This window comes from Lolium perenne, chromosome 2 (assembly GCF_019359855.2).
Source record: "Lolium perenne isolate Kyuss_39 chromosome 2, Kyuss_2.0, whole genome shotgun sequence".
Lineage (NCBI taxonomy): Eukaryota > Viridiplantae > Streptophyta > Magnoliopsida > Poales > Poaceae > Lolium > Lolium perenne.
Window position 1 is genome coordinate 318,375,481 of NC_067245.2, and position 21,002 is coordinate 318,396,482.

At 47.0% G+C, this 21,002-nt stretch overlaps 1 long non-coding RNA gene across 1 annotated transcript; it reads left to right on the forward strand.

Moving 5' to 3' along the window:
- Positions 1-7,920: 7,920 nt before the first annotated feature.
- Positions 7,921-10,303, forward strand: LOC127330755 (uncharacterized). Its single transcript, XR_007869416.1, has 2 exons — positions 7,921-9,650; positions 9,789-10,303. It is a non-coding gene; the product is annotated as an uncharacterized lncRNA (long non-coding RNA).
- Positions 10,304-21,002: the final 10,699 nt, after the last annotated feature.

Sequence of the window (21,002 nt, forward strand, 5' to 3'; positions counted from 1 at the left end):
CTTTTTAGGCATAGATGCATGCTGGATAGCGGTCTATGTTCTTTGTCGTAATGCCCTAAGTAAATCCCATATTAGTCATCATGATATGTATGTGCATTGTTATGCCCTCTCTATTTGTCAATTGCCCAACTGTAATTTGTTCACCCAACATGCTATTTATCTTATTGGAGAGACACCACTAGTGAACTGTGGACCCCGGTCCATTCTTTTAAATCTGAAATACAATCTACTGCAATCATTGTTCTCTGCTGTTCTTTGCAAACAAACATCATTCTCCACACCATACGTTTAATCCTTTGTTTACAGCAAGCCGGTGAGATTGACAACCTCACTGTTAAGTTGGGGCAAAGTATTTTGATTGTGTTGTGCAGGTTCCACGTTGGCGCCGGAATCCCTGGTGTTGCGCCGCACTACACTCCTCCACCAACAACCTTCATGTGGCCTTCATCTCCTACTGGTTCGATAAACCTTGGTTTCTTTCTGAGGGAAAACTTGCTGCTGTACGCATCACACCTTCCTCTTGGGGTTCCCAACGGACGTGTGCTTCACGCGTCATCATTCATCAAGGCTTCAGTGGCCACCTTTTCTTCGGTAGTGGCCTCTGTGTCCCAAAGATCGGCGCCTGTGAATTTGTTCGGCAGCCTCAAATGGCGCGATGCCATACTCCTGGGAGGTTTTGTACTCGTCTTGGATGTACAACCATTTTTTGCGCCACCCTTGGACGGAGTTGGAGAATTTGACGTCGAAGTAATCAACGTCGGGTCGAACGCAGATACAAACGTCACCTACATTGTAGACGACGTTTCGAGAGTTGTTGCGCCGGAGGTAGAAAATGTGTTTCCATAGGACCCAGTGAGGATGGGTGCCGAAGAAACACTCACACAAAGTAATAAAAATGGAGATATGGAGGATGGAGTTCGGGGTCAGCTGGTGTAGCTGGATCCCGTAGATAAAGAGAAGACCACGGAGGAATTCGTGAATATGGGTGAAAAGGCCGCGAATGAGATGGTCAATGAATGTTACCCGGTATCAGATCGGAGGACGCGGGAAGCTCTCGTCGCCAGGAAAGATCAACGAATCCTGCTTCTTCAGCAGGCCAAGCTTTTTGAGCATCCTCTGATCCTGGTTGGAGATCTTGGATCGCTCCCATCCAGAGACCTCAGCTTTGTCCATCGGGGCGTTGGTGCCCGGAGCCGTGTGCTTCGTCAGCTTCGTGCGCGGAGGCATGGAGGAGCGCTTTGGTGGAAGAATATGGAGAGGGGAAGCAAGAGTGTGTGGAGCTTGGTGCTGGCAATGGCAGAGAGAGAGAGGGAGTAGATGTGCGGCGCGGCGAAGGGGATGAATGCGGAAGAAGCATTGAATTTATAGCGAGGAGCCGATCCGCCACGCCGTTGGATGAAAAGGGGAACCGTTTTTAGCCTTACACGTATCCCAGGGGTAAACTGGTCTTTTCAGTCTGATTTTACCGGACGGGAGTTACTGCGCGCGTGCCAGAGATTACGGAGGATGTGTGTCCCCCACTTGCGCGACGTGTCGATGGCGCAGAACTTTGGGCCCATGACACATTGAGGTGACAGGAGTCGCGGCTTTCCAACGCAAGCATCGTGGTTGTCGTCAGCAGCGACGTCACTCAAGGAAGTTTCGACTGCATTGTGAAGATATGGCGGCAAAAAAAATATCAAGTATGCCAAGAAAGAAAGTTCGGGAGCCTATGATCAAATGCAAGCATCTGTTCATATGCTCGGGGACTACTTTTATCAGAAGTATTGTTTATACTTCTGATAAGAGGATAATGACGAAAATGATAACACGGAGTCGTTTCAAGTAACAAAAATTGAGCCTACAACCAAGTATAAATACTCGACTGTAGCCTCGGGGGCTACTCCCATGGTCGCGCTCCTGATGAAATTTGTGAAGAAAAAACAAGGATGGAAATGACAAGACAAAATAGAAGGCGAGGAATTATCGTCGTACATCTTCGAGTTAAATATAACTCGTCATGTACTCCCATCGGGAGAAATATATTATCATTAAGTGACTCGGAAAAATTGGCCATTCCAACAGCCGATAAAGTTACTCGACAATATATTCCCAGAGCGCGTCCGTCGCGGTAAAAACTCTGGGTGCCGTAATACTTTACGAAGGTAAGTCCCCGGGATCTGTCCTGTGTGGCGTGGCATCGCACCCGAATGCGCTCTGCTACTTTATCCGTATCAACAGATGCGAAGAAAATTCTTAGCGGACGCGCTATGGATTCTATAACTATAACTGGAATTCGGTTCATGATTAAGTCCTTAAGCGGCACATGTCGAATTACGCCAGTATCCCGGGGTCATGTCCAGGGACTTGACCTTGAAGTAGGTTTTTCCGGGTTTGCCACGAGGGCAGTTAACTGGTACCTGATCCGTCAGATGAACCAGCCCCATTTACCATTATCCCTGTACAAAATATATATATCTTGAGTAAAATGCTATGATAATTCGAAGAAATCATGAATTGACTGTACGGCGGAGATTTTACTCGACTTTATGATTCAAGCAAAATCTCGGGGGCTACTGACATAGGCATCCCGAATGGGCCTGCCGAATAAAGTACCCGAGGTTATCTGAAGGCCCACGACCCGAAGGTTATGAAGTCCAGAAGCCCAATAAAGTATCGATATGAAAAATAGAGATTGATTAGGAATAAAGAGTTTTGTAATTATACGGGACGGATTCGAAGAGTCTCCCGAAGTGTGTAACTTGTACGATACGAAAGCCTCGGCTCCACCTCTTATATAAGTGGGAGCCGAGGGAGAAAGAAAGGATCGAATCATTATCAACACAAACCCTAGTTTTTTATAGTTGAGCACCTTTTTCGGCTGAACCTTCGAGATCTACTTGCCATCTACTTTCCGTAAAACCCTAGTCTACAATCTGTAGGCATTGACAAGTTAAACCCTTGTCAGTCGGCGGGGCTTGCGGGGAATTCATGGCAGCGAGATCCGGCCGCGTCGTTGCCGGGAAGGGCGGGGCGGAGGAGATCGGGCGGCGGCGGTTGGGTTTCGCTGAAACCCTTCGCCCGCAATGGAGGGGACAATGGTGGTTTGGCCCTCTATGCCCCTTCCCACCTCGCACAAATAGGGGACGAAGAGCCGCCCCGTAGCCAAAACTCGAAAAATTAGATACGGGGGGCTGATTTACGGGGTCTGCTAGACGGCCGGGTAGAGCTCTATCCCGTATATCGGCGGTTATTTTACGGGGTTAGGCCTTTTAGGGGGTCTGTTATACTACCCCGTTTCAAGGAATAAGGCGTCCTCGTTTTACGAGCTTTTTGTTTGACCAAGAATTACTTCCAATAAATAAAGATTGTTTGTATAAAATTAGTATCATTAAAAAGTGTTTTTCAATACGAATCCAACGATACTATATATATATAATATAATTAAGATTTTGTTGCTCAATTTTTATGGTTAAAGTTTGTCTTGGAAAACGGAGGTAGTACTTGCTCTCAGTTGAAGTAGGTGCGGTCGATCGATGATGTGCAGGTCAACGTATTGGTAGTTTCCGTCGTGGCCGATCTCGTCGATCTCACCCGTATGTACATGGAAAACCACGGGAGCACCCGTATATGTACATGGAAAACAAGGGAAGCAGGAAACATAGCGTATAAGGGAAGACTAAACGTGCTAGAGGTGGAGTTGTTTTCTTCACCGATACGTGCGGGACGAGGGAGGTTCGCTCCAGCCAGTTTTTTCTCGCTCGGGGAGTAGGAACGCAATCCTCTCCGCTTTTTCCTCCCTGCCCAGGCGATTCACCCGAATTTTTTCAACGTACGCCCGATTTTTTTCGCTCCAGACGGTTTTTTCTCGCTCGGGGAGTAGGAACGCAATCCTCTCCGCTTTTTCCTCCCTGCCCAGGCGATTGATCTGAATTTTTTCAACGTACGCCCGATTTTTTTCTTTACGGACGGACGGGTTCTTTTAACGTACGACAGTTTAATTATGTACGACCACCACCGATCCCAAACTAATAGTAAAGACTAGCAAATTTTCCCGTGCGTTGCTACGGTTTATTTCCTATTAAACTTTTTTTTCATTTTTTCAGGTTATCACAAAAATTAGCCTTCTAGTCAAGGAGTGAAAACCTGTAGCTCTTTGTACTCCCCAGCTAATCTCGCTCTACAAAAGGGTCATAAGTAAACACTTAGTTAAAGTTCATGCACTTATCAATTAAATGTGTCATATCTTTAGAATCAGTGCAAATTATATCTGAGAAAAATTATTTTGGATTTGAGGGTTAGGCAAGTGAACAAAACATGAACTACTTGTGCTGAAAGAATCTCTAGTGGAAGGTGTATATTTGGAGTTGTATATCTTCATATACATGATAGTGTAAGAATATTTTTTTAAATATTTCCATTTTGCACTGAAAGTTGTACATTTTATATATAAGAGCATCTCTAGCCGCTTCCCCCAAAGCGCCTTCCAAAGAAATTTGGTGCGTCGGATGTTTGACCTCCCCAGCCGTTTGCCCCAAAGCCATTTTCGGTCTGGCGCAGCCCACTACGGTGTCCGGCGCCCCGAGCCCGTCCCTGCTACACAGAGGACGATGCGGGGACGGCGGATAGAACGAAAACCCACGTCACACGTGGTGGACCAGCGGCATGCACGCGGGGTTTAAACTCGTCGCTTACCTCCAGTCAAGCGGCGTAATGGCAGCGCAGCTTTCCCAGTGAGACGTGTCCTTTCCCTAGGCGACACAACGAAGGGACGCGTCCCACATGGCCACGTGGCCATCCGCGCCGGAGTTAGTTGCGACCAACCTCTCCCGCCGCTTTGGTTGCCACCGCTGTATAAAAGGAGAACACGCCTTCCCGGCGACTCCAAACCATTCGCCCCGCTCCTCCCCACACTCAAACCATATCGAGAAGCCGCCACAGCATCCTCGCCGCCAACGATTCGGCCGCGGCAGCCTCACCATCGCCCAAGCTTGGGCGCTGTACGACGCACGATACCCAGTGCCGCCGGACATGTGCCATTAGTTTATTTTAGTTTAAATTTAGTCGAATTTGATTCAAATCCTTGTAATATATAACAAATTTGAATGAATTCCACTTTTTTGATTGAATTTAAATTTCAATATTTTTTAATTTGGGGGACGTACGCGACTGTAAACAGACGCGCCCAAAAGAGGCACCACGCGGCGGTGTTCCCAAACGCTCGATCCGACGCTTTATCCGGACACGACTTGGACGTTTTATCCGGACACGACTTGGGGGACGCGGCTGGAGATGATCTAAGCGCCATTCAACTGTGATCTTTGTTTGCAGATACAAAAACATGTTGAGCTTGCATGGTCTTTTGTTCCCCAATTAGGCTATAATAATCCTGTCTGTCATCCCAAGGCATGTCAGCAGATACCACTTCAATGTATCTAAAAAAGCACCGTACAACATGTCAAAAATCAACATAAGCAGATTAGTGCAAAATTCAGTATAAATAAACAGGATTAGCATTCTTCTCTGTTACTCTAGAAAGTTGAGCAGCGCACCTTTTTTACAACAGCAAAATAGGCCGAGTAGCAGTAGCAGCCTTCTCCATAACGAGCAAAATCAGTAGCAGCAAATCACCGATGGCCTCCTCTCCTTTCCTTCATCAACAAATCAGTAGCAGAAATATCATGTGTATCTCCTTGCTCGGCCAGTCGGCCCCCTCCTCTCTTCTCCACCGACGCAGGAGGCAGGACCCCCTCCCCCATCCTCTCCTCTCCAACCACGACCGCCTCCTCTGCTCCCGTCCCACACCGTGACTTCCTCCCTCTCCTGTATGCCCCGTCTCTCTCCCCTACCAGCACGGAGGCGGCTAGAATCGGCGCTAAGATCTAGTCTGCTCTCTCCCGTCGCTATCTCTCCATCCGAAAAAAGCCAGCATAGTCGTACCTCGGCCGGCGGTCGGGGGACGCGAAGGAGACCTTGTGAGGTCGGCGGCGAGCAGGGCGCGGCCGCCGGGAGACCTTGTGAAGCAAACTAATAGTAAAGATTACAGACTCGATCGGCGGATATATACATGGCTGCCGGCCGGTGGAATCCTTACATGTAAGGCACGCCGTCGATCGAGCGGGAGACAGGCCAGCCAGCCTACGTACAGAATGGACAGGGGCATCGACGCGTCGTTCCGCAGATGACGCAGTACGCCTGCGGGTGGTGCGGCGGCTCGTACCACGGCGTGTACACCGGGGACTTGTTCGCGTCACTTTTGTCGCCGGCGGCGCCCTTCTCATCGCCGCCGTCCTTGCTCTCCTCCTTGGCTGGGCCGACGGAGACGATGTGGGTGGTGACTGGTGATGGCCTCCATGGCCTTCTGCTTTTGCCTGTCGTCGTGCAGGTCCAGCTTCAGCACACCCTTCTGAAGCCGTCACACCACAGAACAAAATCTGCGAAAACCATGAACCACAATTGAAATCAGAAAACTAAAGCCCCGATTTGATCGACTGTAAGTAAGCACCTGCTGCATGGCGTCAATCCACCCAACCCGACCGGGATCGATGGAGACAGCCTATGTACTTGGTGTTTTCAGTTAATCTTGAACCTTGGACTTGTTTCCCGTATCGTAAAAGACGGTCTGACCACAATCATTGTTACTCCCATTGACTACACGTGCTCATGTGTCATATCCATCTTCTACCTCATGTATCTCTCTTGGTTCGCCTTCTTTTCTCTTGATTTTTCTACCTCCGTCATTGAGCCGCTCACCCCTCTCCTCACAGATCCATCTCGCACCTGTCCTAGAACCACCCGAGACATGGGCACTGAGATAATAACAAATAAGATAAACATAGTAGTCTCTATTGTAGCCACATCCTATATCGAGTACAAATGTGCTCTTGAGCTGCGCTAATTAGTTTGGGCCGGAGGAAGTATCATTTCTTCATGTAATTTGTACATCTTAGGGCATTTATGGTGGAAGGTGTTTATGTGTGATCGAGTGCTTAAAGAGAGTGATTATTGCCACATTATTTTAATTATTCTTAGCAAAATTTTCTTTGGTTGGCAATAAAGTGAAATTAAACAAAAAGGCATCATTGATGTGCATCCGAAATCTAGATCCTGAGAAAACAAAGACAACCCATTGCTAGGGACAATTATGTTGAACACAATGCTTACAATAGACTCACCACTAGAATATTCTTATATTTCAGAAAAGAAAGGGATGCCGGCGGCGCTCGTGCGGATGTAATTGCCATTATATTATTATTACAATAACAAGGACGGCAAATGGTTAGTCCGGCACCTCCAGACATCAACCGTGGGCTGGTTAAAGAAAGAGGAAAGACGATTCTAGTAACTGTTATCTGAACTAGATTTTGAGGCGTGCCTTGGCGCGCGACCCCGTCTTCAACACTATAAAACATAGGTATAAAGCGATGATACAGAGCCGAAGAACCCAGCATAGCATGTATATCTTAGAACCATGTATACCTATATGCAATATATAAGTGCCAAAAGTAGGGAAATATATTGCATATAGGTACAGATACATGGTTCTAAGATAACAATAATCAAACACAGGGTAGAGACCCATTTGGGTTCACAGCAGAGGTGTTCCGTTATTTACATATAGTAATACAAAGCATCAAACACGAGCAATACGATGATAACAGAGGTCACTACCCAAAACGGAACATCTGAAGTAGCTAGCATAGAAGACGGACAGGTTCTTAATAATCTATAGATACTTTCTTTCACAACAATCATAGGACTAAAATAAGTAAGGTATACCACCGTCATCTCTGCTTCTCCATGTCCACGACGATGGTCAATACCTGAGGCAATTCAGATATGGCCGGAGTTGGTGCAGTACACTACAGACTGATTGCGACGAAGCAGAGCAACGGACAAACGGGAAGGGGGGGGGGGGGGAGGCTGGCCAGTATACCAGGTCCAGCTTCAGCACACCCTTCTGGAACCGTCACAACACAGAACAAAATCAGCTAAAACCATGAACCGCAATTGAAATCAGAAAACTAAAGCCTCGATTTGATTGAGTGTAAGTAAGCACCTGCTGCATGGCGTCAATCGATTTGATCGATGGATTTGGAATGGTGGAATGAAATGCTAGACGATGACTGACTTGTATGGTCGAGGAGGAACAAAGCGTCCCACTATGATCTGGGAGTGACGGCGGGTGGGTTTTATAGGCGCGGCCAAGAGTTCAACAACGTCGCGGCAAAAGTCTCGGTTTTATGTTTTTTCAAACAGAGGTGTGGTAGCGGCAAATGTGTCGCAAAACGGAACGCGTGGATGGATAAATGCACGGCGGCCACGTAAGCACGTACGGTTAAAACGGTTAGAAACTTGGTCGGCAAAACATCTTTGGTTCAGGAACTCACCAAACCAACATTTTCTCTACTGCTAACTTACATAACAATATTTTTAATAAAAGCCTAGGTAGGTATATAGTTTAATACAAGTTTTAGGGTGGTTGGCATTTTTAATAACCGTTCATCCACCTCGATCTAATGGTGGTAAATAGACGGAACCAATCTGATGGAACCAGGACCGGAACCTTAGATATATTTCACGAAAATTATAAAAAACAAGCGTCCTTTTGATCGGCCGAAACCTCCGATGAAACAACACGAATCTTAAAGCAATGACAATATCCACTCTCCCTGTTCATCATCTTGTATTTTTTGAACTGACCCCTCTTCATCATTTGTGGTAGTCTGGTTCCGACGGAATCCTCTCTCCGGCGATCACTCACTCTCCACCAGCCAGCTCACACTGTAATTCCAATCTTGCCGGCGAGCGACCCTATCGGTGAACTCTCGATGACCGACGCGGCTGTCTCCCACATGGCTGTCGTCGCGGAACCACGAAGTCGTGCGCCTGCGCTAGGCGAGGAAGGACGAGGGGCGTCGGGGATTGCCGGGATCGGGGCTATATCCAGGATCGGCGGCGGGGAACCTGGGTGGTGCTACTTTATCTCGATTCCCCAATTCCCGGACCTCTGCGCTCCGTGCCCATGACGTGTTCGACGGAAGGCTCGCCTGAGCAGCGGAAGTCAGGGGAGGCAGGGATATAGTTGGTGAAGCGCGACGGGCGGCAGGAGGCTCTCCACTTCGCCAAGATGATGTCACAGCTCAAGAAGCTCAGCTACGGCCTCAGCCAGGAGCACGGCAACCCTGTCCTCATCAGAATGTCTGCGCCGGCCTAACGCTGGCCTTACAGGTCGTATTTACACACGCTAAGAAAATGCTAATTCGACAAACAAGATTTTGCTTCGTCTTCAATGAATTGACTAGTGGCTACTACGTACTTACTACTAGACCAGATCAGATTTCGTACTCCCTCCGATCCATATTACTTGATGCTAAAATGAATGTATTTACAACTAAAAAGTGTCTAGATACATCTATATTAGCATCAAGTAATATGAATCGGAGGGAGTAATAAAATTACTATTAAGTGGTGTTTACTCGCACAGTGATAACTCTACCTTGGATGGTTGCTTGATGTTTCAGAGAGGGACGCTAGCAGGTACTTCCAAGTCTGCCAGGACCAAGATGGGGCAGAACATGACGTCAGTGCATAATAGGCTCTCTTTGCTTGACAGCAACAATAGCTGCAGAGGTTGACACATTGATGATTATGATGATTTTAAGCTGATGGTGAGAGGCTTAGTAGAACGAAATCATCTGATCTCCCATTAGTTGGGTTGGAAACAACTAGTTCTTGAGTTTGAATTGTTCCTCCAATAATCCAAAAGTTAACTTTCATAGTTCTTAATTCATTGTTGTTCCTAGCAGCTATGGTGGAGTTTATGAAGAAGCTTGCTAGGATGGATATGGATATGAGGGTCGAAGAGAAGCATTCATTTTCAGTTCGTTTTTAAGAATACAATTGGTGCAAGAAGGGCATCATGAAGAATCCTTTCTTCAGTTGAGCAAAATATGACAGTTGGTGAGCTAGCTGGATGATAATGTGTACAGAAAAAAAATTGAGGATGAACTAGGGATGATTTGCGATGAATTAGTGTCAATCATCGCTATTCAATGCATTTCATGGGCCAATACGGTTGAAGATGTTGTAGTCTTTTATAAAATGTGTATGTAAGGTTCATGAGTACAGCTCTTTCTACCGCAACCGTCGTGCAGTACTTTTCTCACATTGGTCTATTTTCCGATCATTGCATTGAGAGTATTGATTGTTTTACAATGTGTGCTGTGAAGCTGGAACTTACTCCACTAGCACGTGTACTGAAAATCATTGGTTCTGGTGTCCATTGGATGTCAAGAAATGGAAGGAGTACCTGATTGTCTCATCTTATTACTGTACCAGTTATGCCCTATGTCGAAAAGACTCTCGTTAAGTTTATTTTTAGGCTCTCTAGCACCCTTTCCCCTTTTATTGTAAGAGCGGAGCATGTGACATAACACTTCTAAATTGTCTGGCACGTTCTTCTTGGAGAGCTAAGGAAGGTTACCTCAAAATATCTTACTGCAGTTATATCAAAGTGGTACTGATAACTTGTCAGTAGATTTGGTGTCTATGCATAGCACAACAAAGCAAGACAGGTTTAGCCTGAATTTTCAACTGTATATCTTGCTCTAATTTCTACGGCAAAGAACGGGGAGTCGGGGATAATGTTGAATGGCTGTTTATTAGGCTTTAATCTTTACTCTTGTATCTTTGCTCAGGCCAGGAAGAACTACTAATATTATAGTAGAAATAATACAGAATCGATCCCCTACTAATCAAACAGTCCAGAATGACTTAGCCTAATCTGGATTATCAAATAATAGATCTAAAAGAATAACCAGTAACCAGGTCCCATGTTTTGCGCAAACCAGGCAGAAAGTTAGATTGGTCAGCTACATCCTTGGGGCGCCTGACTGCTGTAACCTTAGCGCACCAGCTATGCATGAGAAAACAATCAAGATCTCAGTTATGCGTGAGCTGATCGAGCATGGTGCTCACTTAGGCGCACAGCGGATGCTCCTGGTGGTCGTACATGGTGGCGCAGCCTGCCGCCGATGCCCAGTTTCTCGCCGGCGATCCCATGAAGGAGGGAGGGGGCTGTGACGGAGAGGATGGGGAGGTGACTCTCCAGCGATCCCCGCAACGGGGGAGGGGCGGCGGCGGACGCTCGTGAGTCATCAAGAGTATCATGGCCTTCTAGTTTTATCAATCACGGTACAAGCATCGTGGCCTTCTTTTCATAGGCTGGACGAGGAGTTTTTTTTATCGGATTCTGATATGACGAATTGACTTCTAAAACGATCGTTTAGAACTGTTGAAGCATTATAGAAGTTACACAAAAATTATTAACAATTTAATCAACGGTCACGAAAAATTAAATTAGACGGAACCTAGATTCGATTAGACGGAGCCAAGGTTCCGTGCCAATCACCGTAAAAGAGCTCATAGTTTAAACGTCTAAGTTAGAGCCCAGTCAAGTCCCCATTCTTTGGACTTGCATCATCATTCATGTTAGTGGTGAGTTGCATGTCGGTTGCAACTAGAATATTTTCAGTTGCAAGTTGGTCATAAGTTAGAAAATTAGCTTGCATAACACACATTTATTATATGACGTCACTTGGCTCGTTCAATGAGAATTAGACGCACCTTAATTTAAATTACACAAATTATTAGTTGTCAAACGCATTGAGCTACCGAAGGTAAAGTAGGCCAATCAAACTTACATAGTTCGGAATCCAACCTCTATGTCTATCCCTTAAACCAGCAATCTATACTTGGTGTTTTTTTTTTTTTGAGGAAGGATCTGATTCATATATTCAGGAAACTCAGCACAAAATACAAGCAGGTCTAAAAGAAAAGAAAATTACAAAGGGACCTAGAAAATTGCACCAAGCACCCCGAGCCACCTGAAGAGAACGCAATCAGATCCAGCACCGAGCCCCAAGAGCCTAGGCTTCGCCGGAGACGCCGTACCACCTGCCGCCGGGAAACGAGCACCACCACACCTTGTAGACGACCGCAAGAGCCGTCCGCCGCCACGCGACGGAACTGAGAGACATTGAACGAACACGGCCACAACACAAGCTCGCCGGAACCACCCATCTTCCAGCCGCCTCAGCGACGTCCAGGCCAACCACCACCAGCCCCCAACCACCTCCAGAAACCGCTCCCCTCGCCACCATGGCCGGCCAGAGCAGGAACACCAGAGAAGACCAGCAGCACCACCAGCACCAAAAACGGAGCCGCACCAAACAACTACTTCCCCCCTCGCCCCCACGGCCGGCTGGAGAAGCACAAACGGAGGAGAGGATACGACGAAACAGCTTCACAACCTCCCCAGCAACGAGGCCGGAACGGGGACAGGAGGGGAAGCACCAAGCCCAACACACCGACGCCATCGCCACCGTCTTCGACAACGCCGCCCAGGCACTCACACCTACAAACTACTACCTAACTACATGCACGGACGAGAACCGGAGCTCCCCCCCCCACCTCACGGTGCCGGAACGGCGACCGGAGGCGGAGGGGAGCGGCTGAATCACCGGCGAGAGCTCGAAACTTCGAGTCGCCCCACCAGTCGCCTCTCTGCACTGTAGCAAGGGACCGGGTCACAGAGAAGTGTCACCAATTGTCCTATACTTGGTGTTTTCAGTTAATCTTGAACCTTGAACTTGTTTCCAGTATCGTAAAAGACGATCTCACTAGAATCATTGTTAGTCCCATTGACGACCGTGCTCATGTGTCATATCCATATATCTTCTACCTCATGTCTCTCTCTCTCTCTCTCTCTCTCTCTCTCTCTCTCTCTTAGTTCCCCTTCACTTCTCTTGATATTTATACCTCCGTTCATTGAGCCGCTCACCCCTCTCCTCACAGATCCATCTCGCACCCGTCCTAGAACCGCCCGAGATATGGGCATTGAGATAATGACAAATAAGATAAACATAGTAGTCTCTAGTGTAGCCACATACTATTTCCAGTACAAACATGGGCGGAGCCAGCGGTCAGATAATGGGTGTATATTGTTTTCCAGATATCAATTTTTACATGGGTTTTCTGCTTTATTTAAGACATATTGCTCTAAACTTAGCTAATAGTCATTTTGTCAAAAATATTGGGTGTGCATCTGTACACCCAAGTCCCCAAGTAGCTCCGCCGCCTATGAGTACAAATATACTCTTAAACTGCACTAATTAGTTTGGACCGGAGAAAATATCAATTCTTCATGTAAATTGTACATCTTAGGGCATCTATGGTGGAATGTGGTTATGTGTGTTCGAGTGCTTAAAGAGACTGATGATTGCCACATTATTTTATTAATTCCCAGCAAAATTTTCTTTGGTTGGCAATAAAGTGAAGTTAAACAAAAAGTATCATTGATGTGCGTTCGAAATCTAGACGCGGAGAAAACAAAGACGACCTAACCCTGTGCTATGGATGATTATCTTGAACACAACGGTTACAATACTCACCACTAGAACATTCTTATATATTGCAGAAAAGGAAGGGATGGCGGCAACGCTCGTGCGGATGTAATCGCCTTTTATTATTACAATAACAGCGACGACAAATGGTTAGTCCTGCACCTCCAGACGTCAACCATGGCCTGGTTAAAGAAAGAGGAAAGACGATTCTAGCTCCTGGGCTGTACCTGTTACCTGAACGCCACTTGCTAGATAATGGGAGTTTCTCCCTAGTACTAGTTGTATGGAACGGTTGAACTTGAACTCCTCCGTGTATTTCCATACTCAGTAGAATAATCTGAAGGGAATCAGTGGTGATGCAATGCGTGGACAAAGCTGGAGTGTGCACATTGGCACTGATAGTTACTCTACCTGGCACAGTGGCATCAGTGGTGAAGGACGGACTAAATTTTAGGTACGGCGGAGGCACGGAGCCAATAATATGATAACATTTGGTAGGGTAAAAAAAATATACTCTCTTCATCAACTATTTTAAGATATTTTGGATCTTTTAACGTGGGCTAGATACATACCAATATGAATGAACGTACACACCAAGATGCGTCCAGATCAAGGTTTAAAATAGCGTGCTAAATTTTCAAAATAATACTAAATATAGCCTAAAAATAAATAATTTTACAAGAACGAATAGATATATAGTCCAAAAGTGACTGAATTATACATATATAACCACATATAAAAATAGATCTCAAATATTTTAGAAGGCTAATATCAGCATTTCACAAGTCAACAACATAGTATAAATTATTTATTAAAAATTATTAGCATTAGTGATATTGTTTTCTGATTTAGAAGTGTAACCAACAGATTGCAGTTCATCACCACGAAAAAGTGAAAGCAACTTGCTTGAAAAAATAGTGCGCTAACGCTATGAAGTTTTAGCGCGATATAGCATGCTATTTCGCAAATAACGCCACAACGAGCAAAATTATTAAAATTTAGCGTTGACCCTTTAGATATGTTATAGCACGCTATTAGCGGAGAAATAGCGTGCTATTTTACACCTTGATCCAGATACATGCATCTTTGAAAAAGAAACTAAAACATCTTCACTAGTAGAAAACAGGGCTTTCGTTCAGCACCTTTGGGAGCTTTAGTTCCGGTTTAAAAACGAATCGGGACTAGTGGGGGGCATTGATCCCGGTTCATATTACAAAGTCTTTAGTCCCGGTTCATTTGGAACTTTTTTAGCTTTGTAAAATACAAAAGAAAATGATAGAAAATTTAAAAATAAAATCTTTTGAGAAAAAGTTTAGAAAAAGTTAAAATGGCATTAACTTTTGCATACGTCAAAAAACGTATAATATATTAAAATAATCGTGGGAAAATGATGGGTTTACTCGGTTAGCCAATTTTTAGATTCTCAAAATTCCAAATGAAAATATGAAAGCAGGAAGATTTTAGTTTTTACCAGAAATTCAGGATTTTATATTTTTAAATTAATAATTGCATCCTGCATAGAGATTACTATTACTTAACCATAAAGTTAGACAATTTTTAGATTTTAAAATTTTTAGGTTTTAATTTTGGCAAAAAAAATTATTAAAAAAATTAAAAATTAAAAAATTTAATTATATTACAAATTAAAGAAGTTAATATTTATTTATTTATTCAAGATTATTATTACATCAGTAGTTTTGTTTATTAAAATAATTATTTGGAATTCAAACAATAAAGAAGTGTGACATCGACCAACATGTTAATAGGATTGATATGATACTAGTATCACATACATGCGCGCGAAGCACTTGGAAGCAGACGGGAATGAACTCGGAAGTTAAGCGTGCTAGTGCTGGAGTAGTGGGAGAGGATGGGTGACCGAGCGGGGAGTTTGACCACGAGTAAGTGATTTGACTAAAGATTAAGTGTAGTTAGTGTTGGGATTCGTAGTATAGAAAACAAAAATTTTCCTATCGCAAAAACGAACAACAAGCCAAGATCCAATCAAGAAGATGGTAGCAACGAGATGAAGATCAACATACCCTTGAAGATCGCAAAGCGTTAACGAGATCAGATCTCGTGGTGGATGTAGACGATCACTTGTCGCTTGCAAAAGCGCGTAGAAGATCTTGACGGTGCCACGAACGTGCAGCACCTCCGTACTCGGTCACACTTTCGGTGTTGATGACGACGTCCTCCTCCCCGTTCCAGCGGGCAGCTGTTATCACCAGCATTTGACCGAGTCAGAGGTGGGCCGCGATCGAGATGGACTTGAAGATTATATACGGAAGAAATACGTGAATCGGCCTGTTATACAAAGTTTGGGCTAGTTGGCCCGTGTATCTGTAATATAGTAGGATACGTGTCGTTTAGGTAGAGTTTGTCTCGTGCACGGTGGGGATTATTCCCACGTTAGAAAGTCCCCTGGACTATAAATACTAGCAAAATACCCATGCGTTGCTATGGGCTAAGGTGATGTTCTGTCTTGTGACTGCAGGAACGTTCAATATTGGATTGTGTCATGCCAAACATTGTTGTAAGCAAATAAATAATGAGTAGTAAAACATGAACACACATCGCAAGATTCTTCTATTGCTTTTCTCTACAGCATATACAACAAATTAAAATCCTAGCCTGATTTAGATGTGTATGTAATGGAAGGATAAGACTGTATTAATTCACTGAAATTGCTAAATTAACATTTGACAAACCTGTAGAGATCCACAAACTTGAGGACACCTGACGTGACTTGCTATCGATCTGGCGCACGATGGATTTGGTGGTGAACCCATGTCCACTCTGTACTCTTCAATTCCACCACGATAGGGGCCCTGGTTGCCCAATAACACCGGGGAAGAAATCGAAGGTCATCTCAAGCAAGATGAAGCCTTCTGCGTTCCATATGTTAATCAGAGTCTCCATCCTGAAGATACGCCTATTCGGAAAATTGCACAGAAAAGGTGAAGCAGTACTACTTGCGATGTGAATGCCTCGTGCACCTTGTTCTTACTATGCTCCAATGCCCATGTTTCCTGGATAGGCTGGATGGCCATCCTTTAGAGCCGCAAATACATCAGCACTGTCTTCAGACCAGGCATTACTAAGGAGAAGAAGAACCTTTTAGACCTTGAAAAATCACTGACGACCACTTGAACTGAGTCCAAATTTCCAACACCAAGTCGTTACCTCCCCCTTGGTCGCCGACTCTATGATCTCCTATGATCTCCTCCGTCCCCAGCGTCAGGAAGAGACTCGAGACACCCCAGCAGGCAAACGCACATCTTCAAGTAGAAGCTGTAAGCCGCCCATGCGGAAGAATCGCCACCACGGCCACACTGTTAAGGTAATTTCGTGGCTCCGTGTTACTGGTGACAAGATTCATAAGTCCGGAAGCTGGTAGAATGGCGTCGTAGGTCTGGTTGTAATAGGAATCGGGCACGTGCCGATGGAGCGCGAGACACAGGGAGTGGTGACGGCGCTGACGGGTTCAGGGAATCGTCCGGCCACCAAATTAGATTCGTAATCGGATTGTTTTCTTACCTGGCCCGTGAATCAGTGAATCGCTTCAATCAGCCCGTCGTTTTTTCTCACGCTTCGGTCGGTAGGACGTACCACGGTCGCTTTTGAATTTAATAGTAAAGATGTATCTAGGGTTTATGGAATAAACAACAACCAACGTTCAACCACAAATCAATCTCGGCGCATCGCCAACTCCTTCGTCTCGAGAGTTTCTACCGGTAAGCATCATGCTGCCTAGATCGCATCTTGCGATCTAGGCAGCACAAGCTTATTATGTTGTTCATGCGTTGCTCGTACTGAAGCCTTTTTGATGGCGAACAACGTAGTTATCTTAGATGTGTTAGGGTTAGCATTGTTCTTCGTATCATATGCTGTCGTAGTGCAACCCTTATACATCTAGCCGCCCTTACACCTATCTTAGGTGTAGGGGCGGCACCCCGCTTGATCATTATTTAGTAGATCCGATCCGTTACGGTTGCTCCTTGTTCTTCAAGGATTAGTTTAATATCTGCAATAGTTAGGCCTTACAAAGGGTTGGAGGATCCAGCGGCACGTAGGGTGTCGTTTGCTAGTCCTAGAAAGGATGTTCCGGGGATCAACCTCGTGTTGGTTTTTAGGCCTTGTCTAGGATCGGCTTACGATCACCGTGCGTGGCCGCGAGGCCCAATCGTGAGTAGGATGATCCGATTATGCGGTGAAAACCCTAAATCGTCGTAGATCGCTTTAGCTTTATCTTGATCAAGCATGACCACCATATATTCGTGCACCTCGTACGAATCATGGGTGGATCGGCTCCTTGAGCCGATTCACAGGATAACCTGAGAGCCGATCGAGGCTCGTATTTAATGTTTACGTGTATGCCATGCAGGAAACTAAGCGAGGCATCTCCATCACCTTCCTGACCAGGTATAGGTCAGGTGGCACGCCCTTGCACCAGCATCGGACGTGTGTACCAGAGGCTTTGCGGGCCGTCGCTCGGAGGGACCAGGGCCAGCCGCAGTCCTAAGTTGTTCCCGGCTCTACTGTGTTGCCCGTCGCTGCCCGCCGGTGGGTTTTGACCGCAACACATTCTGGCACGCCCGGTGGGACAAGCTTCGACATCAACCACATCGCCATCTACATCTGAGATGGCGGACGGCACTCCAGTCACGTACGAGGATCTGACCGACGAGCTCAAGAAGAAGTATGACGAGGTCAAAGCAATCCTCGAAGCCGACCTCATCGGCTCTTTTCACAGAACCCGTTCACATGGCATCAGGTGGAAGGGGTTCTCGCCTGATGGTGCGCTCGATGGGATAGACCTCTCTGCCCCGTCGGAAGAACGCACCAGGTCCCTACGTCAGGAGATCAACTACATGGTGGCTCACTCGCTGCACCACCACTCTGAGAACCTGGTGAACACTTTGGAGCGTGTCGCTCTCCGGGTGATCCAGGAGATCATGAGGCACCAGTACTCTCCGTCAGGACCAGCTCTCGGGACACATCAAGGAGAGATGCCACTCCAGTCCCGTCCACCGCTGCCATTTGCATTGGCAGCACCAGAAGTGCCGAATTCACCGGCATTCGTCGTCTACAAGATCGGTGGTGACCCTAGTGACTGCCAGTTCTTGCATGAGGCGCCTAAGGAGATCCCTCACGGGTACATGTGCACGTACGTGCCATCGCGGTAATCGGGCACTCACAAACCAGGCCGCAACATCGGGGACTTCGGGAAAGCGGGAGGAACGTCGGCGACAGATCTTGAGAAGCGTACGTGGCTAGCTAAATATGCCACCCCGACGAACCTCCGGAGCTCAGCTCCTGCGGTTGGCTCAGAGCTGGAAAAGCAAGCATGGCTGGCTAAGCACGCCACCCCGGCGAATCTTCGAGTTCGACTCTGCAGCCCGGCACCGCGGACCAGATCAGTACGATCCTGAGGGACCAGTTCGGCATGGTGCCGAAAAGGAGGACAATCGGCTATTCCAAGCCGTACCCCGATGAATACGAGTTGGTCCCACTACCACCCAAGTATCGGCTCCCTGACTTCTCCAAGTTCAGTGGATCAGATGGTTCCAGCTCCATCGAGCATGTGAGCCGATATTTGGCTCAGCTAGGAACGGCCTCAGCGTCGGATCCGCTACGCGTGAGGTTCTTCGCACAGTCCCTCACGGGATCGGCTTTCGGGTGGTACACTTCGTTGCCACCGGACTCGATCCGGACTTGGAAGCAGTTAGAAGAACAGTTCCATATGCAGTTTCACTCAGAAGCTTCCGAGTCTGGCCTTGCCGATCTAACACAGATACGTCAGAAGCGCGGAGAAACTGTGGCAGAATACATCCAGCGCTTCAGAAATCTAAGGAACCGATGCTATTCGGCTCGTGTGACTGAAAAAGAAGCAGTCGAATTGGCAGTGGTGGGCCTTGCCTCGCAAATCAAGGACATGGCCTCCCAAGCAGACTACCCTTCACTGGCGCACATGGTTCAGAAACTGTCAGCATATGAACAGCGCCATCCGGACTTGTACCAGGACAAATTCAAGCGTGTGGTAGTCCTGGTCGAGGCAGATGAAGACGAAGGCTCGGCGGGAGATCAAGAGGTAGCAGTGGCTGAATGGACTCGGGGGGCAACCCCCGTGTCCTGCAAATGGGTTAAGCCACCAGGTCTGCCCAGAGGGTTCGATTTTGACATGACCAAAACTGAGCAAATCTTCGACCTCTTACTCAAGGAGAAGCAGTTGAAGATACCCGAAGGCCTCAAATTCCCCACGGTACAGGAGCTGAACGGAAAGCCATACTGCAAATGGCATAACTCGCTCTCCCATGCCACCAACGACTGCAGGGTGTGGCGTCAGCAGATCCAAATGGCGATAGAACAAGGACGTCTGATTTTCAACCAGTACGCCATGAAGGTCGACACCCACCCCTTTCCCGCCGTTAACATGGTGGAGTGCACTTACCCTGAAGGTTGCCAGCCAGGATCCTCGTTCAGCATCAACATGGTAGGACCTAGGCACCACTCTGGCAAGGATGGAGACGAGGGCAGCTGCTCTCGTAGCAAGGACACAGAGGAGGCCGCTCCACGCGATCGGCTCCGCCACGATGGCAAGCGCTACGTCACAGAGGGAGAAGTGAAGAACATAAGATATCAGCGACCCCTCTCTGATCACCTCCTCAACAAGTATGTGAGTCAGTATGACCAACGCCGACGATCCAGCGATGATGATGAAAGAGATAGTCTGGCTAGAGAAGCCAGAAGACATCGTCGGCATGATCACGATGAGGAGGAGTACGAGCGCCGTGCCAAGGAAAAATCAAGGGAGCGAGACGACGAGGATAGGCACTGGGACTGTCCCTTCTTCAGACACTGCTGGGATTCAGGAATGAGCCGATTGCCTACAATCGGCAATTGCCCAGAATGCAACCGGAAGAAGAAGGAGGCAGCCAACGTGTCCGTGTTCCAACGCTTAGGGCCTCTCCCGCCTCGAAGCAAACGCGCTGAGTCCCCTCGGTTGGAAGATCTCGAGGATTTGGAAGACGAGGGAGAAGAAGAAGGAGACATGTACCACCGGCCAAGGTGGTGCCCAGATGGACTCAGCCGTTCCCAAAAGCGTAGGGTTCAGCGATTGCGCGGCTTGGAGGAAGCCGAAAGGTTATACCTGCACACGCTAAGAAAGGCGCGGCCTGATCTGGCCGCGAAAATTTAGCGGACCCTAGATGAGGAGGGTCGACCACAAAAAATGGTGTGGCGCCCCAAGCAAAGGAAAGCCGATGATGAAACATCGGCTGGTACAAACATGGTGTTCATCCTTCCTTCGGAGTTCAGTGCTCCAGGATTAGACGAGGCACCTGTGGCACAACTGGACTGCGGCCCACGGCCGGTTATCTTTGCGAGGTTATATCGATGGGAGGCCTGTCAATAAGATGCTGGTGGACACCGGAGCGGCAGTCAATATTATGCCATACTCTATGCTACGTCGGTTGGGACGCTCTAGCTCGGATCTAATCAAGACCAACGTGACATTGAGCGATTTCAACGGCCAAGCGTCTGACGCACAAGGTGTTCTGAACGTGGATCTGACCGTAGGAAGGAAAACTATCCCTACGACGTTCTTCATCGTCG